This window comes from Mus caroli, chromosome 8 (assembly GCF_900094665.2).
Source record: "Mus caroli chromosome 8, CAROLI_EIJ_v1.1, whole genome shotgun sequence".
Lineage (NCBI taxonomy): Eukaryota > Metazoa > Chordata > Mammalia > Rodentia > Muridae > Mus > Mus caroli.
In genome coordinates this window covers 49,390,574-49,414,767 of record NC_034577.1, presented here as the reverse complement: position 1 = coordinate 49,414,767, position 24,194 = coordinate 49,390,574, and the positions used below count along the sequence as shown (strand labels likewise).

The window sequence follows — 24,194 nt, the reverse complement described above, 5'->3', positions numbered from 1 at the left end:
CACAAAAACACAAAACACACTCACAGCCCTCCACAATACCATTAGGTTTCTTTTGTGTTGTCATTCTAAAGAGACCTTTGTACCCTCTTTTTGGATATTGGACTACTGAAACTATACATTCTAAGAAATTTGAAATGTCCTCACAATTTAATCTTTGAAGAAGTAAAAGACTGAAGCCTGGTGCCTACTGGAGGAATAGCTGATCTCTTCAAATAGCTTTCCCACACTGCTGACAATTTGACAGGCCGTCTTGTGAGAGAGGCAGGAACAGAAGCAGGACCACACTTTGACCAGGACTGCCTAATTATGTGTACTGTGTGCTTCAGGTCAAACTGTGGTAGGATGCTGGAAGTGGATTTGGATGCTCTCAGGTAAGCAGAGCTCCTTACAGGAGAATCAATCGGCTCATCATAACAGCCTAAACCAATCAGAGAGAAGCCAAGCTTCTTCAAAGCCACACAGACTGGTACTTGATAACCCACTGAGCTTTGTACAGGCTGTGCAGTACACTCCAGGTCTCCAGCTTTTATCAGCTGTCACTCATGCTGGGGGTGGCCCTTGATTTCTGCTATGTAAGTCATCTCAATAAAACCTAATTGGTTCACCAAGGTAGACTTTAGCTGTGACCATAACTTGTGTTAGCTGGAGTGAGAAGATATTTCTTTATGTTTCGTCAAGTGTAGTGCCACTCTGTACCTTTATCAGTCCAGAGGCCCCGGACTTACCTTGGGCTTCCCCAAATGTCCAGTGTCATTGTTAACAGTTCTCCAGATTTACGGATTTCGTTGGCTATACCCTAACTGAATGGTTGCTAACATACACCAGTGAGATGTTAGGTGGAATTACTTGGCAGCTATGGAATTTGACTAATTCCTCCAAGTTTCTCTAGAGGAGGCTTCATCTTGTAAATCTTACTTTTGGCAAAAGGTTGTTATAATTTTTCTTTTTCATTTTTTTTTTTAAAAACAGAACAATGCAAAGGCATTTATTAGAGAAACGCTCTCAGACCACACTGGAGAAGGTTCACTCAGGTGGATTTGGGTGGAGAGTACTCTGTCTCCATTTCCATTCATGCCCTTCCTCATCAACTAGGCCTGGAGCGCCCCCCTGACCTTGCAGGCTACAAAAGACCCCACACAGGAGCCTTCTTTATAGCAAGAACAGTTCCCACTCCTAGCAGGATCCCAACCCCCATCCCAAATGAATAATAGATCTCTGCTGATGGTTTCTGGGGTCACAGAATTGCCTTGCAAGGTGAGGCAGAGTCTTCAGGACTCTGGGACACTAGGTGAGGCTGTTCTGAGCCTGGTGTTCCACCAGCATCTCCATGCTCTTCACATCAGTGCACCAAAGCTCCAGACAGTCCTTCATCCCCTTGATATGCTGCAAATCCAGCACTTGAGGCTGTACCCAAGTCATGTGAACCCACTTTTCCACCTCATCTATGCTGCTTCTCACCAGTTCCACCGAGAGTGCCTTCCTCACCAGGAACTCCACAGTGATTTTGTCACTTTGGGCAGTTTTTTCAAAAGTGAGTTGTCTGTGGTTGGCGGGCTGTGTGAAAATCATCTCCATAAGGCACAACAGCTGGATCTTCCTCAGAAGCTGGGCTTCGTTGCCTGCTAAGTCAGGCTGCTGGCCCCAAGCAGACTTCAGTATCTGGAACCTATCTACATCACCACTAATGAAAGCATATAGGGTGTCAATCAGCCACTGCTGGTCAGTGTTCCTCAGTGACTCTAGCACAGGGTGCATGAGAAGTTCTCCAAAGTTAAGAACTCCCTCTCCGAGAAGTCCAGCAAGCCCCAGTGTGAAGGCTCTTTGTTGTTGTTCTGACACTGACAGATCCACACAGCCCAGAAACTGTAGGCTAGGATGTACTAGGATGTCTTTGTACTAGGATGCGGAGTTTCCGATTGTTTGATAGTTTTACTGGAGAGATCATAGAAATGACTATGAACTGACGTCACACCAGGGAGATTGTTGAGCATGTCTTCAACATCTTCAGTGGTTTTCCTTTGTAGCCTGCAGATCCCCGATGTTTAATTTTAGAGCTCTGACTGCTGTTTTACACAAGATCACAGCTTCATCACTACTTTCTACCTTCTCACGAGTCTTCTCCAGAAAAGGAAGAACCACATTAGGATCGGTCCTCTGTCTAACCACATGAAGATTTACTTCTACCAGGGACAGAGGGTTGACCTGTGTTCAAATTCACTGATGAAGTTTTCACATTCTGAAGTGGAATTCCATATTTCAGTTCAAACTTGGTTTCTTCTTTAGTATCTTTAGCTATTAATAAAGGACGATAACAGCAGTTGTCCTAGGAAGGAAAGTGGCAAAGCATCCATATCATAAGCCTCATTTCTGGAGGGAATTATGAAGCCTGTATGATTATAGCTGGACCTTGAAATGGGAAGGAGAACATTAGACAGGGAAAAAAACCAAACATGTAAATATGATGAGACTTAAAGAGGAAAGGCTTCTCCATTGTATGGCTTGGGCTTCCTTGTCAAAAATCAAGTGTCTATAGGTGTATGGCTTTACTTTTGGGTCTTCATTTCTATTTCACTGATTAACCTGTATGTCATTGTACCAATAGTGTATGGTTTTTATCACTATTTCTCTGTATTACAGCTTGAGGTCAGGGATAGTGGTTTTTGCCAGACACACTTTTTTTTTTTTTTTTTTTGGTTTTTCGAGACAGGGTTTCTCTGTATAGCCCTGACTATCCTGGAACTCACTTTGTAGACCAGGCTGCAGACACACTTTTATTGTTTAGGGTTTGTTTTAGCTATCCTGCATTTGTTGTTGTTCTTGTTTTGTTTTTCCATATGAAGTTGAGAATTGTTCTTTCAAGATAGGTAAAGAATTGTGAATTTTGATTGGAATTGCATTGAATTTGGTAAAATTGCCCTTTTCACTATATTAATCCTACTGATCCATGAGCATGGGACATCTTTCTATTTTCTGATTTCTTCAGGAACTTGAAGTTTTTTCATACAGATCTTTCACTTGTTTGGTTAGAATCACCCCAAGATAGTTTATATTATTTATGGCTATTGTGTAGGTTGTTGTTTCTCTGACTTCTTTCTCTGCCTGTTTATTGTTTGTATAAAGGAGGGTTACTGATTTCTTTGAGTTAATTTTGTATCCAGCCACTTTGCTGAATTTGTTTATCAGCTGTTGGAGTCTCTGGTAGAATTTTTGGATCATTTATGTATATTATCATATCATCTGTGAATAGTGATACTTGGACTTCTTCCTTTCCAGTTTGTATCCCTTTGATCTTCTTTGTTTGTTTTATTGTTCTAGCTAGAACTTCCAGTACTATACTGAATAGATATGCAGAGAGTAGACAGCCTTGCCTTGTCCTTGATTTTAGTGGAGTTCCTTTACATTTCTTTCCCATTTAATTTGATATTGGCTATTGGTTTGCTGTATATTGCCTTTATTTTGTTTAGGTATGTGTATTATATCACTCCAAGACCTTTAACGTGATGGGGTGTTGGATTTTGCTAAAGGCTTTTCATCATCTAATGAGATGATCATGTTTTTCTTTTTCAGTTTGTTTATATGGAGGATTACATCAATGGCTTTTCAAATATTGAACCGCCCCTGTTAATCTTGCAGACAGGAGCCTAGCACAAATGTCCTCTGAGAGGCTCCACTCAGCAGCCAATGGAAAGAGATGCATAGACCCATAGTCAAACATTTGATGGCACTCAGAGAGTCATGTGGAAGAGTTGAGGGAAGGACTGAGGGATCCAAGGAGAACAGGGACTCCCATAAGCAGACCTACAGAGTCAACTAAACTGGTCCATTTGGGGTTCTCAGAGACTGAACCACCAATCAAAGAATGAGCATGGGCTGGACCTAGGGCCCCTGCATATATGTCACAGATGAGCAGCTTTGTCTTCATGTGGGTCCCTGATTCTGTTGTCTGTCTGCTTTTAGATCCCGTTCCCCTAACTGGGCCACCTTGTCTGGACTCACTGGGAGAGGATGTGACTTGTCCTGTAGTGACTTGGTGTATGGGGGTGTGGCGTGGGGACTTGGAGGATACCTAGAAGGGGAATACCCCTTCTTAAAGGAAAAAGGGAGGGAAGAATGGGATAGGGTCTGAATAAGGGAATCCTGGGAGGAGAGGAGGAGCTGATATTGGGATGTGCATTGAATAAGTAAATACATTTAATAATAATAAAAAAGAGGTGAGGCTACTCTTTAGAACTTAGAGAAGAATATCCTTACTTGTGAGAATAACAAAAGAAGATAGAGAAAAAGAGAGAAAGAGAGAAAAGAGAGGGAGAAGGACGGGGCAGTGAGACCTACCATAAGATGTATGGTGTGGGGGTGAAGAGTTGGGGCAGGGGAGGAACCCATATAGAGAGTAGAATTCAGAGACCTTCCCTGAACAAATTTCCCCTGAGGACAGTCCATATTAAGCCCCTAAACAGAGATAGGATTTTTTCATTACCTTTTAAGGATAGCAGGAAGTTTCACATCACCAGATTTGGTTGAACACAGTGTATGTAACAAAAAGCACAGAGGAGCCAGATACCATAAATTGGAGCTGTCAAATCATAGCACAAACTACTTAACTCTCTGTCACAGAGAGTGAGGCCAAGAGCTATGATTTGATTCTGGCTGGAAAACTTACCTAAAGGAGCAGGCTCATATTTTGACAAACACATTGCTCTGTATTTTATTTCAGTGACTTCAAACAGAGTATTTTTATTTTCATTTTTAACAAGTGGTATACTGATATATTGAATGCATTAAAATTAAAAGTTCCAATAAGTAAAATAGAAAAACAAAAGCAAAAAAAGTAATTTTTACTAACAACAGGCCAGGAATCACTGTTACTGCCTTCATCTTGCTATGTGTTTTTCCAAGATTCATGTTAGCACTGTTTATATTGATGAAAAGATATCTCTTTACACTGCTTTGGATTTGCTTCTTCTATTAAGTAGTACATGGAGAGTATGTGTGCTTGCCAGCAAATACTATATATAGCACACTGTGAAGAGTCATCTAATGTTCCCTTATATGAGCATGCTGTATTTTCTCAAGGCCCTATGTTCCGATATTCAAGGTCTTTGCAACTTTTTGCACATTCAAGACACCGTGATACAAGTATTCAAACTCATTTTTCAAAAGCAGCTCAATATCTGCGTGCATCTTAAGCGACTTCTTTCAGACCACTTAGAAAGCCATTTACACACTCAAGTGCAGCAATAGCACTGACTTCTTTTGCTGTTTCTAGTCAGGGAAAGACCAAAATAAGTAAGTCACTCTCCTCCTTACCAAAATGGAAAAGCCAAAAGTGCATCAAAATGTGTTACAGTGAGGTATGAGACTTAAGCCCCTTACATAAAATCCAACTCCCAGCAGTGATTAGAGTTGCTTGGCCTGCTTCACTAGGCAGTTCAGCTAGGAAGGTGTGGAGGGCTAAGGACAAAATGGCTTACTCATGTAATTTTGTTAAACTGAACCAGTTAGACAAATAGCAAAAAAGAAAAAAAAAAGCTTAACTTAAAGAGTTGAAGTGGAAATAGAGCACCAGTTATAGCTCAAATTCATAAGAAAAACAACTTTTCTGTGTGTGACTCGTGAATTACTGCCACACTCCTTGGCTACATCCTGACAGGAACATTCAGGAAGGAAGCATCCTGGAATACGCTTGCTCTGGGAAATGCAAAAACAGCATACAAGGCAGATAAATTAATGGCTGAGTGATGGAACAGGAACAGAAGTCCTCCAGCAGGAAATTTCTATTGTTTCCTTTTTTAGATCATGTGTTCTTTCCTTTCAGATGATCAGTTGGAAGAAACGGTTTTGGAAGAAAAATCTACTAAGAAGTTAGCTGGAGGCTCTCCACTCAAAGCCCATGAGAAAGACAAGGTGCTCTTGCAGCAATGAGTAGACAGTGGAAAGCTAAAGTCAACATATTATCATCACCTCGGATTATAATCGTAAAGGTAGAGAAAATAAGTGTATAATTTGAAGGCATATGGCAAGTACAATTTTACTTCTATAAAGCTTTTCTGGTATTAAAAAATACAATAATAATTTTAAAAATCAAACCCAAATGTTGACAGATTTTACTTCAGTTTATTTACTTAAAGGTTATATTATGAAAACAATGCATAGATGTTTCTATACTTCAGGTATGTCCATTTAAAATATAGAGAAATTTAAATTATAAAACAAAACATACTAAGTAGGATAGAAAATATAATGAATGATAATGGCTAAGTTATCTAATTTTTGAAAGAAAACTTTGTCAGTATGTCATGACTGTTTTTGATTATTCCCCAAGTGTCTCGTGATATATAATTAAAATATATAACCAGTTTGTATGGTGTAAGATTTTCATATGTTAAATTATACTAAATGAAATTCCCTGTAAGTTGTTGGAAAACTCCATACAGTTTGGCTATTGTCCAGGTTATTGGCTGTGCTCCACAAACTGAGGGTAAGATCCTGCGGCTGAAGAGAATACCTACATATCACTTTGAACATGACAAAATTGAGCTGCTGTGGTCTACTGCTGTGGTCCTGGTTTCACAAAGCCCTGGGAACAGGAAAAAGAATATTACCCCTCCAGGATGCAGCTCCAGTGGGGGAATATCATTATGTCAGCACAGTCTTACATAATGTTGGATGTCCCAGTAATCCAATACAATCCTGTTGGATATAGTTACCCCCTACTGACTAGTGTTCATGACACGGGAAGGTACTCTACATGCTACCAGAAGAGAAAGCTAAATATCAACCTAGTTATAAACCCCTCACTCTTATGGTCTAGTGTCTTTGATATAAGAAGATACTATGCATGCTACAAAAGGAGAAAACTAAATATTATCCCAGCTACAAATCCTTCATCCTTCTCTCTCTCTCTCTCTCTCTCTTTTTTTTTTTTTTTTGGTTTTTCAAGACAGGGTTTCTCTGTCTAGCCCCAACTGTCCTGGAACTCACTCTGTAGACCAGGCTGGCCTCAAACTCAGTAATCTGCCTGCCTCTGCCTCCCGAGTGTTGGGATTAAAGGCGTGTGCCACCATGCCCGGCCAAATCCTTCTATGTACAGCAGTTACCTGCCATCATGATATGCTGTTGCCAGAGTACAACAGTTGTGAGAATAACCAACCACTATCTGATTGCTTCTAAATGTTTATTTACTTATCTATTTGTTTATTTAACTTTTAACTGAATTTTGTGAATTTCACATTATGTACTCCTATCCCACTCATCTCTCCATCTCTTAGTACCCATCTCCTTAGTACCTGCCTTCTGCCCCTTCAATATCACCCTCAAAAGAAACACACACACACACACAGACATATTTGTGGAAACTGTATATACCAGTGTCCCACAGCCTACCTTTTTGTTCTCACTTCCTTAGTTATAAATGTTCATTGTAATGAGTCATTGGTCTGGTTCAAGGCCTCTGGCTTCTACTATACCATCAATACTGGATCCTCACTGGAACTCCTCTTGGATATCCTGTTAGTGCCCTTTGTCACAAAGATCCTGCAGCTTTGGATCTGTAAGACCAGTCCTTTCACATGTTCCAGCAGTTCTTTGATTGGGTAGCCAACTCAAAGCCCTGACTCTGACTCAGTATCTAAGCTGGTTAGCTTGCCAGCTATCCTGCACCTAGAGCTTGATTTTGTTAATTTTAGTTTTTATTTACCTGATTAGTTAGAGGAATGATGGCTCTCTGTAGCTATGGGTGGCCTAGGAATTGCTTTATAGGCCCCATTTTATCTTGAACTCATGGTTTGCCTGCTTCAGCTTTAAGTACTAGGGCTAATGTCATTCACTACCACACTCAACTGAGGAAACTTTTGTTAAATTCATACTTACTTTTATCACCAGTATGCTATTACTTTATGTCAATGGAGCTAGATCTCTTATTTTCATTGCGTTTTTGTGTTTTGTGTATTATTAAACTTCATCTAGTATTAATGACATCTCTTAAAATATAGTGGAAAATATTCCAGTGTAATTACATGTATAAGTTATAATAGCTTAATGATTACAAGCAAAATGAGTGCCGTCAATTTTATAGCAGCAAAGGATACATACCTTACGGAGATGGGGGAGAAGTGCGTATGAGTCAATTCAATGGAGCAAGAAGGCATTCCTAACTAGGTTAAAATAAGGCATTTGGGAATCGTACATGGATATCAATGTCATTGTCATAACATTGATTTTTCAATATAAGAAAACTACCTGTACCATAAAATGTCAATGTGGTTTCTAAAAATTATTAAACTAGTTGAAGGTAAAATGAGACTGAACACTGCTCCCTTAACTGTCAGACCACAAGAATTCTTAGGTCAGTGTTATCACAGTCTGATGCTGTGGTTCTGGTTTCACAAAACCCTGGGAACAAGAAAGAGAGTTTTACCCCTCCAGGATGCAGCTCCAGGGGGAAATGCCATGTGTTAGTGCAGTCTTACATAATTTTGGATGTCCCAGTAATCCAATGTAGTCCTATTAAATAATCATAATAATGGGATGCAAACTCCATACTCAGTCATGGGAAGAAACTGAGTAAACAAAAACTTAACTACTAGGATTTCTAATATCTAAAACAATTTTTAAAAATAGAAGGCAGAAGAAAATGTGAACAAAAGGAGAGCCACAGAGATGAAAGCAGGAACCTAGCAAAATTCAACCTAGAATGTTGTGAGGATGCTGTGGTACCAGAGTTCAGAGCTTTATGGAAAGTAACCATCTTAAGACTTCCATTAAGATATATTTACTTTCTCAAATACACCTAGATTGTGCTGTAATTGGGGTGCTCCAATGATTCCTTCCCATTGAAAACACTCAAAAACAGTAGTGCTTGTTTGTGGGTTTTGTTGACTTGATAAACAAAGACTTAAAGATATGCATAAAGCATAAGTCCTTTTTTGTAATGAAGAGCTAATAATTTTTGGTATGATTTTTGATATCTATCTATCTGTCTGTCTGTCTATCTGTCTATCTATCTATCTATCTATCTATCTATCTATCTATCTATCTATCTATCTATCTATCTAGATTAGATAGTTAGATAGATCTGAAGGGATATGAGACTCAATTCAACATGATGATGGTATTGATAATAAAAGATATTTTATTGATATATATATAATAAAAGATATATTATTGATAATAAAACAAATAAAAAGATTGGTTTTAAGATTAGTAAAGCTGATACTGTAAAGCCTGCAGCATGTATAGACTCTCTCTTGAGTCATCTCCACTTCACATCTTGAGGGTTAAGAAGAAAAAGAGGCACTCAAAAGGACAGGCCTGAATGAGCACCTGCTTCCCAAGGGAGAGTTAAGTAAGGCATATTCAAGTGTGATATAAGGTCCTCAAGGAAGTGTGGTACTTAGTAAGGCACACTGTGCTATGTTGCAGTAGTCCAATTAATCCTGCTTAAATCATCCTGGCAGCAGTTGTGGCAAAAGCACAAGTTCCTCAAAACAGACTCCAATGTTGTGGGTTCCCAAATGAAACACACACACACACACACACACACACACACACACACACACACACACACACACACAGAGTCTTCTATATTAATATGCCTTAAATAGCTCAGTGGTTAGTCCACTCCAAACATCCACAGACTCCCCTCTGATATTCCTGAAATATTACTTACTAAAACCTATATTTCATCTTGGCTGTCCCGGACCCAGGCCTGCAGTTCTCCTGGGCCATGATCCCCAACTCTTACATGTTGACTATCTCTCTGTCCTACACTTCTCAGGCCTGGTCTTTCTCCTTTCTGCTCAGGCATTGGACACTGGCAACTTTATTTACTCATCAAAACCAACTGGGGGCAGGGACCATAAGCGTCTTACATGCAGATTCTAGTGTAATTTTGAAAACCCAATTAACGTAATGCAATTCATAACTGCAATAACATAATTCCTTAACTTATTCCCTTTCTGTCTTTCATTTAATGATTACTTTCTTAGGACTCTTTGGGCTACAAAGTAGGACTAGGTAGTAGAAATAAGGGTTATGTAATATTTTTCTTTGCTTTTTCCTTCATTTCAAATCACTGGCATATCAGCAAATAAGCAGAGTAAGGGTTGTATAGGAGACCAAGTATAGAAATGGCTAGATCTCTTCCAGTAATCTAGATTCTTTCAGAAGGAATCCCAATTTCCACTCAAGGGAATGAATATTCTGATAAGTCAATGTGAGTGCATTTGCAATGCTATGGGTCATATTGAGATCCACACGAGTAATCCAGGGTCTGTACTACCATGGTATATCAGACTGGTGCTCATTCAAAATTATATTGTATCTTATTCTCTCTAATTTGGGTCCAGCCAGGATTTCAAGATAGAAGATTTAATACTTACTCAGCATATTACTAACGCTTAGTGCAGTGTCAAGTTCTTAATGGGACTTACTGTCATAGGTAGTTAACTAAGGTACAGGATGCACAAGAGCTTCAAGATGGAACATGTGTTCAGTGAGTACAGCTGTGTCTTGTTACTGAGCTAATACAAGGTCTGTGTTTTGAAATAGAGAACAGACATACAGATATGGTGGAGGAATAGGCTGCATCATTTAGTAGGTAAAATACATGGAGAATATATTGTTATAAGAAAAGTATTTTGGGATGGAGAGATGGCTCAGCAGTTAAGAGCACTGACTGTTCTTCCGCAGGTACTGAGTTCAACTCCCAGCAACAACATGGTGGCTCACAACCATCTGTAATGGGGTCTGATGCCTTTTTCTGGTGTGTCGAAGAGAGCAATGGTGTATTCATATACATAAAAGAAATAAATCTTAAAAAAAAAGAAAAGTATCTTATGTAAAATATTTTGGAATTGCAAGAGTTTGTTGAAATAAAACAGATGATATTTTTTAAGAAGTTTAAATTGGCTACAGTGGGTAGTAGACTTGAGGGACCCAACACTTAGAAATGAAAGTACAAGTTTAGACTTGTATATTATTCCACAAAGCAGTATGGGCTACAGGAAAAAGAGATGGAAATGATACTATATAGAAACTTGGGCAGAGTGGAATAATTGACTGACTAAGAGCAAGATGAGAGAGGGATTAGAAATTATTAGATATCAGTTTTGATGTGGATTTTCAGGAGGATAGAATCCAGAGGAAAAATATTCGGTAACATTTTATTTGGGAATGACATCTTAGAAAAGCAATAATGAAGGTAAAGGGATTAAGGAATAAAAGAGTGACGGAATAAAAACAAAACACTAGGTGGTCATAGCTTTATAAGAAACACAGATGGTTGCTCAGTCACATTAGAATTTTTTGGAAGGGCTATATGGAATCACTTTGGCTTGTAACCATGTAATAGGGGCAAGAGAAGATTTAAGTAGATTTTATCTGCCAGCTACCTGCTTTATCCCATCTTCTATCAGTTAAGTTTGTCCCACAGAACATTAATTTTCAAATACTTATGGAGTATGCTTCCCATGTTTTTATTCCATCTACAATGCATCGAAATCCCCAGACAGTTCTGAATGCATCTGATTTCAATGTGAGTCAGCTAGCTGGTGTCTTTTTGCCTCAGGAGCTGTCTAGGTGAGTCATTATAATTGCCTAGACTTGATAGTTTGTATCACTTAATGGTTGACAAACATCTGGAAGGGCAAAGGTGGGAGGTTCTAAGTGTACAGAGGTATTGGAAATCTAAAGAGAGAGCTGAGCACCAAGAGGGACTGACTCTATACCTACTTCTGCCAAGAAGAAGGTAAAAGAGCTCATGGTTTGTCTGTTTTTGTTGGTGGTGGTTTTTCTCCTCCAGAGATGGTCAAAGCCTCCTCTGTGATCTTTAAGGGTATGGGTTATTTCAGGTTATCACCCTGGATTGTCTTGAGAAAACTATGAGTCTGGTGCTGGAGAGATTACTCACTGGGGAAGAATGCTTGCTCTTACATGACCATAGTTTCCCCTTACCAGCACCCTTGTCAGGAGCTTGCAGCCTCCCATAACTCTAGCTTCAGTTGATCCACCACCTTCTTCTTCATTCCCAAGACACTCACACTCGTGTGCACATACATACATACATGCACATAAAATAATAACCTTTAAAAAGGAGACACTATGGGTCAGTGGATTCGGAGAAGCACAAAAATGTAATATAATCAGTTACTAGGAGAGCCTTGGTAGCATTGATTAGGATAAGCAATGTTCATGTTGAAATTAGCATTTCCCTAGAAACAGAAACAAATGAGCTGGCTTTACAAAGTTGACCGTGATCCTGTGCTGAAACCCTGCCGTACACATCAAAGAATTATAGATCAATGAGCTGTTGACATTTAAAGGAACTTTAGAGGCAACGTGCTAAAATGTGTTATTTTAGTCATAGTGGAAGGTATGACTCACAGAGCTTTAACCATTTTATAAACAACATAAAACAAGATGTAGAAGTGAGACTAAGAAATTCATTCTTTCCAGGCTTCCAGCAAAATGGAAGACACCAGCCACCTGGGTTCTCGTTCTTCATCTGATGGTGATGCTAGTTTCAGTGACTTGCTCTTAAATGAATTGACTGAACAAGGCACTACACAGTGTGCTACCCATCTCTCATCTACTCATGTCTCTGACATGCTCAGGAGAGCAATGCTACAGAGGAAATAGATTTGTAAACATTGAAGGTTTAAGACCTCAGAAAATGGAAATGGTGACAGAGAATAGGAGGCCGATGATGAAGCTTTATGTTACATCTCAGTACAAAATTAGAAGTAAGAAAATGATGGAGGTCACCTGGAAGGAAGAGAGCTGAAGAAGAAAAGAGAAGCACCCGAGGCTCAAACTAGAGAGATGAGGAAGGACGAATACCAACTTCTGCAAGGAAGGGCAGGCAGAAATGAAAGGAAAGAGTAGGTACTGTCTGGGAGAATAGCTAGGGGAGCCCAGGCTGATGATGAGTTTGAAGCTGAGTACTTATACAAGAAGTCGTGGACATATTAACTAATGAGTTAGAAAAAAAGTGGACTGAGAGACAGGTCAACAGGTTGGACAGGAGCAAGGTCAGTTATAGGAGGGAACAAAAAGTGCTGGGCACAGTTACAGTTGGAGCCGAGAATAAGGGAAATGTAGAGGAGATACTGGGCTCTATAGATAACAGATGCCTGCTCTTTGGGAGATTATATGCTAATAGGAATGAGATCATTGATAAATAACGAAAACAATGAGTGCACATGTTAGTTAGTAGCATGAAAAAGAAAGTAGAGTCAGAATGGAATTCCACTGGGAGCAAAGAATGGACTGTAAATTTCCACGAGGTGGCCTCTGCGGATGAGCCAGATTTCGCATTGCTGACATAACACAAGGTAGGGGGAGATTTATTTAGCTCAGGGTTCTAGTCCATCTCATATCATCATCAGAGAGAGAGAGAGAGTGGAGAAAAAGGAGTCTAGGCATTTATATGTGTATTTCTATTGGCTTTCTTCCACTAGTCTCCTGAGTCTATGGATATCCTGCAGCCAGCATTCCTACCATCTCCCAAAATGGCACCAGCAATGAGGGAGCAAGTATTCAGAACATCAGACACAGAGACCATCACACATTCAAATCATATTGTGAAGCATCTGAAGAAATGCAATAAGACTGTTCCTTTCTGCTGCATTGTGTTGCTGGGGTCTTTTGTGAACTCTAGAGCTGGAATGGTGGCCTTCCACGTGATGGCCAGAAGTAGGGATGCTACATATTCTCTTTTGTGTAATGCTCCAAACATATAGACATCTGTATAATAAGCATCTACTGTACAAGTTCTTGGTTATGAAAAAATATAATTTTTACTCAACTTGATCTCAGTCTGTAGGGGTAATTTCCAATGGAACAAGTGAAGTTTAAATGTGTGCCTTTGTAACTTAGGTTTTTAGGATAGTTTCCTATCTGTATAAAACTGCTTCCTTGAGATTTAAGTAGGGGCTTATACTCAAAGATCTCAGTAACGGAATGTGTTCTTAGTAACTGATATGAGGATTCTTTTGAGGACAAAATCCAGCATTAAGATGCCTGGCTGGATAGATCCTTGGGAATTCACGGGCTTTAATGGGAGCTCTAGATTTGCAGTTAGAAACCTAAGTCAGGTTTGTTTCTTTCTTGAGTAATCAGGGCAGCTGAGGCTTGGATCTAAGTTACAGAGAAATTAAGAGTAGTTGTGAAATTGATTAAAGGCAGAAAAACATTATTTTAAAAAAGAAATTTTAGAATTATTTCTTCATATTTTCTGTGTATGAGTTTTACCTGCATGTGTTTATGTGTACCACCTATGTACCTAGTGCCCACTGATTCACAAATTGGATTCGTATACTCTGTGTCTGGAGTTAAAGATACTCATAAGCCACGATGTGGGGTCTGGGAATTGAACCTGGGATTCTGCAAGAGTGGTAAATGCAGTTAACTTCTAAGTCATCTACTGGTCCAACCCAGAAAGAATATTATTAATAATGATTATGTGTTCATTAATTTACCACAGACATACTATCTAGTTTTGTTGGCATATCCAAAAGGAAATATCATCCCCAGCATTTATTCCCATAATGCAAGGAAGAATTCTTTGATAACTATTTTCTGAATATCTATAATAATTAAATAAAAAATACTTTACCAAGATCAAAACAATTTTTTTTAACAATCATAGGAACAAGTTGTATAAACTAAACTGATTACACAAAGGCCTCATTTACTTTATCACTCTAATAATAAATAATTTGAAATAGCAAGAGGATTTATAATGAAAGTTAAAGACAAAGCCCAGAAACCTTGATGTGACTGTCAGTATTATTCAATAAATCTTCTTGATATCTCAGTGGCTTATTCATATTTGTTTATTAGAGCTCAGCTAAAAGAATGTTTAATTTATCAAAACAAAGTTTTCTTCCAACAAGTTCTTATAAACAACATTAAGAACATATTATGTAAGCTGAACTCCTGTCCAAATATGATTAGGAATTGATGCTATAATTTTCCAAGCCATATTGCTAGTGAAGTTCAAGCCTTATAATAATTTCTACTGACTGACTGTGCCAGAAGACCATAAAAATGCTCTTCATAATCCTGGGTAACAGATGTCTCCACAATTTGTAGAAGAGTTTCAAATTCCCTCTCATTTACTCTATGATAGTTTAAAAGTTTAGAGAGAGTTAGAAAACTCCTTATAAATTAAATGTGAAGGAAAGTAGGTTGGAGAGACAGCTCAGTCATTAAGAACACTCACTGCTCTTTCAGAGGACCCGGGTTTGTATCCCAGTATCCACGTTATTTATCTCTCAACTTACTAAAACTCCAATTTCAAAAATTCCAGAGCCTTCAGACTTCAGTAGGCACCTGCACACATGTCGTGCACATAAATCTCCTTCAGATTCACACACATAGTCATATATTAAAACAATAAGCTTCTTAAGAGAGAAGAAAAGGAGAAAAAAGGTGGGATTGGAGACATATGGGAGGAAGAAGTGGAGACAAATATTTTACATTGAACATCTCTAATCAAGAAAGAAAGCAAGGGACTGGAGAGGCAAATAGGTCACAGTTAAAAGTGTATACTGGTCTTACAGAGGACTGAGTTTAGATCTCAGAACTCACAGTGAATGACACACAACTGCCTGTAATTCCAGCTCCAAGAGATACAATATTCTCTGCTGCCCTCCACAGGCACCACACACCCACATGGTGCACATAAGAACTCATAAGTACAAACATTAATGTCAATTTAAAAAGTAACCTTTGAAACAGCTTCCCCACAATATGGATATTAGATTGAGGTAGTTGAGAAGGATCTGATCAGTGACAACACCAGGTGGAGAAAAGATTAGTCCTTTATTAATCTAAAGAGGATCCTGAAGGAGAAATGAGAAAGTTTATTATCCACGTGACCTAAACATGAATCTAGAATAAATGAGACTTAGAGAGTAGGTGTATTCTGATGTCAGGAATTAATTTTCAGATAAATATCACCTCTATATTATCTAGTCACTTAGTTGTTTGTTGCTACTCCCTAACAGCATCAGGAACTCAGGATAAGGATTTATTGCAATCTCAGGTTTGGGTCCATAATACTCCCATCCTTAGGTTCCTTCTCTCTCTCTCTCTCTCTCTCTCTCTCTCTCTCTCTCTCTCTGTTTCTTTCTTCCTGTCTTCCTTTCTTTCTTTTTTATTTATGTTATAATCCAGGATGATGAGTGTTATCTCTGTCATAACATACCAGGAAGAAGGTACACATCTGCACAGTAATTTTTGGCTCCACTAACATCATTGTGCAAGATAATTAGGAACCAACTATTGGTGCATTGCATAACTGAAATGGCTAGGGTGGTGAGTCATGACCAGTGTTTTTCTTCAGAGTAGCTTCTTCCATACACAGAAGGAACTTTTGTTTTATTCTATTATGTGGAAGGAGTTGAAAACTGGTTGTGATGGTCTAGGACTGTGAGGCTTATTGTGAAAAAAAAAATCTGTGTCTGTGCTCTTTAGGTCTTCTTACCTTTGTATCCTGACTGCCATTCATTCTTTTGATGGAAAGCAAACACAATTCATCGTCCAGACAGAAATATTGTTCACTTATTTTTTTTGTCTTTGTTTCTGATCCATGTTTCTCTTCAATTCCATGATAATACTTGGATGATCACAGATCTTCTCAGACCTCTTTCTCTTACAATTTTTCTTCTTTTCATGTGTATGTGGTTTGCTCATGAGTGTTTGGATGTTTATGTACATATGAATACACATGTACAGGTGTATGTGCTCAAGTGTGCATATACAAGTATATATAACACTGAGACTGGTGTTGCTAATCTTCTCTATTGATCCCTTTTCTATTTCTTTAAACGGCATGTCTGCTCAGTCAAACCCAAAAGGCTAATCTTGCTAGCCAGCTTGTTCCAGATACTTGCCATACAGAGCTGGAATTACAACTGAGCAGTCATGTCCATCTGATCTTTATATGGGTTCTGAAGATCTAAGCTCTGATCCTCTTCCTTGTGCAGAAAGCTGTCACGATGCCTGCCCTTTGGGATTGTTGGCCAGTATTGGTCCACATGAGTAAAGGGAGCAGAGCCAATAGATGTGGGTGGGTGGGGTGGGTTCAGAAGCCCTGTGAGTATGTATGGTGATTGATGACACTGGGACCAGCTATAGGGAGGCAGATCAACTTTCCTTGGGGTAATTCAAGGCTTATGGTTTATAATTTGGGGGATTGGGGTTAGAAACATCCAGGAAAGGCAACGGTCATTGACTGAGGCCTTAAGGTACGAAAATTCCTCATTAGCATGGGGAAGCATTTCCAGAATCTCAGGTGCTAGCTGAGCAGGTTTTTATTGTTAGAAAGGAAGTTGAACATGTAATATTAACCAAGGCTATGTGACTTTCTTTAGTTAGAGGCCTGTTGATAGTGGTAGTGGTGGTGGTGGTGATGGTAGTGGTGGTGATGGTGGTGGTGGTGGTGGTGGTGGTGGTGAACTCTTCAGACAAGCGCAGAGAAGGGGAAGCCCTACAATCAAAGGAGTCCTCCAAATTGCAGTGAGCTCAGGTGGCTATTTGGTTAATGCTAAACTTCCACCTCACTTAGCAGGGCAACAGAAAGTCATTTAACTTCTGATCTGTTTTCTTAGTCCTCTTGAAATTCCTTTTAATCATATTCCTTTCCAATCCTCAACTCCGCCAAGACTTTCCCCATTTCTCTCTCTTAACAGACAAAACCAGAAGCAAAGAGCAACTAAAAATCATGGCACCTGCTGTTTTTGTTGACGTCATGAGCCTTGACGGAAGGCTGATGTGCACAGCTTCACTCCAATGAAGACAACTGATCTTCCCTGTCCAAGCAGCTTTCAGTGTCACGTAGTTTCTTGACTAAGGGTGGAACTTTGTGCCTACTCAGTGCTAGGATTTGTCTGGTTTGAACTTGCGCAAGTCTGATGTATTGCCCAGCCCTCATCCGAGAAGCTTCTCCTTGCCGTGCATGGTAATTCACAGAGACCAACAACTGGATATTAAGCAGAGAGGGAGAAAGTATAGTTGCAGTACTCAGCCCTGGGTAGGATGTCTTGGTTATAGTTCTCTGAGAAGGCTAGGCTGATTCCATGACAGGCTTCAAATGGGCAGTTAAGAAAACAAGGAATAAATCTCTGTTTCCAAGACCTGGGCAATTTCAGCCTTTAGAAACTGCCCCACCACCTGGCCTGAGGCAAGTACAATAGGTCAGCAGTAGAATCCAGAATTCCTCAGCTACTTCCTCAGTCAACAGTTCCAGACTTCCTTAGCAAGTTTCCAGCTCCCACACCCCGGGGTAATGGAATGTCCATAGAGATGGACCCAAGAGATTAACATAGTGGCCACTTACCCTGGAACTCCTTATTGTGTTTTAACTCAGGCCCACAAACTCACTTGGGTATCTCTCTATTCTGGTAATGGGAGACCCCCAGCATCCTGGACTTCTGCAGAATAAAACACTCTTTGTGTTTACATATTATTGGAGTATGAGGTAACATTCCTCCACGAATCATGGACCCTTACACCTCTCCTCTAGGTTAATGGATCTAAAAAGGAAGAAAGATTGGAGGAGCCAGAGGTGGTGGAGTATTTTTAAAGAAAACACATTTTACAGACACAAGAGGGCAAATGCACATCTGACCTCTTATAATTCTGAAAAAAAAATATTTGCTACAGATATATTACAGAAGACACTTGTTTGCCCTTGGCCATATGTATTGTCTTTGTAATCAAGCATCATGATCTGACCCTGGGACTCCTGTGACTTTGAAGTGTACTAGCCCTGGCTTTTTATAAAACACAACACATGGTATGAAGCATTTACCTTGGAACCCTGCATTTCCTAAACAAAAGATCTATTACTGAGGTACGCTTAGTACCAAATTCTTCTTTAAATGAAATTACACTTTAGTTAGTGTGTGTGTGTGTGTGAGAGAGAGAGAGAGAGAGAGAGAGAGAGAGAGAGAGAGAGAGAGAGAGAGAGAGAGAGAGAGAGAGAGAGAGAGAGAGAGAGATTTCTATGCATACATTCAAGCCACAGAGGTCAGAGGACAACTTGTGGAGGTTGGCTCTCTTTCTCTCTCTACCAAAGAGGGTTGAACTCAGATAGTAAGGCTTGACATTAAGCACCTTTATGCACTGAGCTATCTGACCAGTTATTAAGCTCTTTTTTTAGTTCATTTTGAGACAGATAGTTCCAAACTTGTCATCCAGCTTCCTTGACTTTCTAGTAGCTGAGCTAATACGCATGTACCATCATACCTGGCAAGATTTTTAATGCTAGGAACAGGACAACTAAAATGGGGCTATTCACTCTGACAATAATCTTGCCAGTTATGCAAAGACTTCCCGAAAGTGAAACATAGACATTAGAGGATTATAATGCCTCCAGGAATCAGTGGTAGCATAGAGGATAGGCTGAACCACTGATACCAAAAGAAAAGGAATGTGTCTCCTGCACATAATCTGACAGTTCAGCATATGAATATTTTCTGGCTTTTATTTCATCTTTCCTATAAAACTGTCACTCTGCTCCACGAGAGGAAAAGGGAATCTAATGAATTTCTCTCCTCAGTTCTTGCCAAAAATGAACCCAATTTTCCTTACCAATTTCTGTTTCCTAATTTCTTTGGAGTACAGGGAAACTGAGGCAGTGGGTTTGTGTCCTTAAGATGTGAGTAATACTTTTGATGTAGGCAACGAGTAGAACAATGGTTGGCTAAGGAAGCACCCATGGTTGGAATGTAGGGGAATTCTCAGCAAGGCAGGAGTGTTGGGCAAAGAGGAAAGCTTTAGACAAAGCCTTAAAGCATTAACATATGAGGAAAAACCAGTTGGCAAGGAGGAAGGCTGGAAACCCTGCTGGGGTTGAGAGAAACTGGCTTGTGCCACTGGTACAGGTGGGAAGCCTTTCTGGAGTACCTGAAAGTAACTCCCACCTTGCATCTCCTCTGTCACTGTTGGAGCCAGACAGCCTGGGTGCAGGCATAGTCTCTGAAATCTTCCTTCTTTCTCAGAGATCTATAAGAGTAGCACCCACTCCCCTCCTGTTTATCTGATTCTTTTTACATTCCCTGCCATGTTGTCTGTCTGCCCACAGTGTTAATAATTCTTCTAATATATGTCTTATCCTCATAGTCTGATTCAGTGTCAGTCTTGAATCCCACACCCAAGACGTGTGAGTATTCAGAACGACAAACCACAGAGGGCAAACTCAGAAAACCATGCTTTGTGAATGGGCCCCCAACCTGGCACTAACACAAAAACCCCACCACTGTGTGGGTTACTACTGGCTGTTGAGTAGTAACTTCTTGCCACTGTTCCTCTAGTCCACTTGTACCCCTTTGGAAGTGTCCTTTAAACCTAGGGTCAACGGATAGCACCAACTGCTGGTAGCTTTAACCCATTTCTCCCACCCTCCTATGTTGGTTGCCTGTAAGTGCACATAAAGGAGAATGAATTTAAATTTTAACCTGAACTTATTTGTGAAGAGCATACTAGCTATTCAGTCTTATGATCTGAAAAATTCATAATCTAGATCTAGTTCATAGTTCAAGATCTAGGTAATCTCTCAAGGTCTGGACACTGTACTGCTGTCATCTTTGTGCTGGTTTATAAAGAAGTCTTGAGAGAAACCAAGTGCTTTAAAATGCTTGCTATTTTCTAAGGCTTGGTTGAGATGTTTGCAGAATGGTTTCTGGCTATATTTCAGGAAAGTTCCCAGTTTCTTTGAAAGAATAATTCACTTTGATAGTTTCTCTCTACAGCTTGACTTGACATCTCCAGGTTTAGACTTTTCATCTATACTTTTATAATTGTAGTGTGGCAGCCATTTGGAGTTTCTTGGGTTACATTATGTTACCAGTTGATATGACATGAACTATTTCTACTGTCAGAGAATGATTAACTGTTGGGCTACTGCTTTTGTGTACTAAAGACTCAGGGCTAAAGTTCTTAGGACCTTGCTGTTCACCTTTGAATCAGGCTAAATTTCTGAGCATTTTCTATTGTGCTTAATGAACAACAACAATAATAACAACAACAACCAAAATAAAATACCCCCAGAGCTCTCACCTTATGGGGAATAAAAGATAGCTTACTCTAGAAATATATTTGAGTATCTATAGTCCGCAAGATGGATTTAGGTTACTCAAGATTCCAAGTTCCAGAATAGAAGCAATTTAATGAAGCTTCACAGTTTTACAAAACAAGGAAAGTCATAAACCAAAGCCAGTTTCAAGGCAATATCATCACATGAGGCAGGTTCTGTGAGATAGGAGATTTTCTGTAAGCCTCAGATGCTATCTGGTGAGATTCTAAGGTTTTGGGTTGTTGGAAGGTATGAGTCTGCTAAGTTAAGAGATTGTAAATGTTTGTTTGTTTGTTTTAAATCTATTTACAAGATACTAGTTGCCATACAGAGATAGGCAAGGAACTGAAAATTAGCCCAAGATAAGGCTACTAGCTTCTGACCCTGCAACATTCAATCTCCCCACATGACTGCAGTCCTAATCTCAATCATTGTTTGTTGACCTAACTTCTTTCCCAGAATTCTTATTGATAGTTAAGTTTTTATTGGCATGGAGAATCGTCTATGCTAGCTTGGTGGCCCTAGGGAGGATTTTAGGTGATTAGATGTTTCATGGTGTGAGAGTGCCCTCTAAATACAAACCCATTTTTGGTATGTGTGTCGTTTTGTGTATTAATTTGTGTCTATGATAATTGTCTTAATGCAGGCAACAACAGTCCACTAGAGATTCATCAACATAAAATTTCACTGGATTCTGAGATAAATGCTTCTGACTCTTATGACTGTAGATGACTAAGGTAGTAAACATTAGTACTGAGATTTTATTTTGTTTTGTTTTTTGTTTTTTTCACCCAGGAGGTATATGGAAAAATTTTGTAATGACATCAGAAGAGCCTATACCATTCTTAAGTACTGATCACCCTCCACTAATTAGAACTATTCACCATTTAGTGTTGGGGCTAAGACACATAAAAAGAACTGTCTAACCTGGACAAGCAGGTCTTCATTCTTCAGTGACAGGGTTCTCAGTGGAAGGTGGGCAGGAAATGGGAAGATAAAGAAAATACAAGATAGAAAAGATAAGAACGTTTGGTATCAGGTCTCCCACATGCTGAAGAGTCATGCAAACAAGTTTATTAAGAAATTTAGCATCTTATATACCATTTTCTTGAAGTGAAAAACAGAGCAATGTTAGCAAAGGAATATTATACAATAGGATAAAATCAGAAAGGAGCTAATCAAACAATGTGGCACGAACAGGACACAGGCATCTCAAAAGCAAAACAGACAGCATACAGTCACCTTGGGACTAATGACCACAGTCCCTCAGGGTGGAATCTTAAGGTTTGAATCCACAGCTCCCCAAAGGCCCTGGCTCCAGGGCATTACTGTCTTGGATGATTATATCCCTGGTTCTGAGAAGAGGCTTTGTTCCTTCTCCATATACCAGGGACTCAAGGAAAGCTTTGGTTGAACTGTTCCCCAACTCAACTCATTGGTGAACATGGGAAGGAATATCTGCCAAACAGAACTTACCTGAAATAGTTCCCCATCATTAGCTTGTGCTTTGTTCCTTAAGATGTGCCTTTAACCCAGTGCATACTAAGATATTACTGGGCAAGACTCAATATGCCCCTTGAATCACTGAAAATAACTACCTTTATTTTGACTTCTAAAATGTATATCAGATGCTAAAGTTATTATTAATTTTAGCATACTTCATTTAAAATTTAGCACTCTTGTCCAACAGCCATCTAATTAGACTTGAAGCCCACTCTGTGGAAGGAAATTCATGCCTGGCATTGGAAATTTAGCCAAATATGTATGGCTAGAGAAGTCAGAGAACCCTGAGAACCTACTACTGCCACATTCTTAACCAATATAACTTCTTAAGGCATTCCAAATACTTGTCTTGATACCCACAGCAAAGTGTAGCTCTCACCGCTCATTAAAGAAGCTACATTTTGCAGTAGATGAAGACTATTATAGAGAGCCACAACTCATCAAAATGGAGAGAACAACTGAGTATGGGGTGGCCAACCCCAATTGTTAAAGTTTCCCATTTAAAGTCTGCTATGAGATATGTTCTTCAAAACACAACAGGAAAGATGTATCCACGAAATATCAACAATATGGTTGCCTAAACTTGACCTGAACCATGACAACACCAGTGGACATGCCAACATGAAAAGAGGGAATTTCACAGGGGCCACCCTGTGCATATCAAGAGCTACAGGCTTTAATGCTGCTGAGAGAAGAAAATTAAATTTTCTCCAGGGATCAGCTCCTGATAGCTGATCTGATTCCCAAGTGGTCAGTCTTAAAGATATACAAGCAATGGTTAAATGGACTAAGTAGCTTGTCACCTTTTTGTCTTCTTACATAAACCTTAGGAAGAAAGAATCTCTGCTGGGGAGACTCGTGTTAGATTAGACTGTGGAAACTTCTGTGGGCGTTTTTGTGATTGCTGATTAATTTGAGAAGGCCCAGCCACTGTGGATGGTACATCCCTGGGCAGGTGGGCCTGAGTTGTACAAGAAAGCTAGCTGAGCAACCTAGGGAAGCAAGCCATAGGGCAGCACCCATAACTGTTTTCTGCTTCAAGCTTTTGCCCCAGTTTTCCTTGTGGTAGATTGTAACTTGTAAGTTGGTTTTGATGAATATTTCATCACAGCAACAGAAGAAAACTAGAATCGTAATTAAAGAAGTCAAGGGTTTAAGAGTGAGGATGGGAGGAGTCAGAAAGAAGAGAAGGAAAGATAGAAATGATGTAAATACAGTACTTAGGTGTGAAATTGTCAAAAATTAAATGTGAGTTCCTAAGAGTAGGCTGTCTTAATGGGAGCATTTTTTAAAGGACATTTTTTTTGAACTTTCAGAAGCTGCTATCTCTCTTTTTTTTTTTTTTTTTTTTTGCCTTTCACTGAGGCAAAACTGGCTGAAAAACTGACTTTTCTTTTTTTTTTTAAATTTTTAATATTTTTATTACATATTTACCTGTTACATTTCCAATGCTATCCCAAAAGTCCCCCATAGCGCCCCCCACTTCCCTACCCACCCATTCCCATTCTTTTGGCCTTGGCATTCCCCTATATTGGGGCATATAAAGTTTGCAAGTCCAATGGGCCTCTCTTTCCAGTGATGGCCGACTAGGCCATCTTTCGATACATAT

The 24,194-nt window shown here is 39.4% G+C and overlaps 1 pseudogene; it reads right to left on the bottom strand.

Annotated features, from left to right (window-relative positions):
• Window positions 1–1,284: 1,284 nt before the first annotated feature.
• The window catches only part of LOC110300827, an 84,695-nt pseudogene continuing 61,785 nt past the window's right edge, over window positions 1,285–24,194 (bottom strand).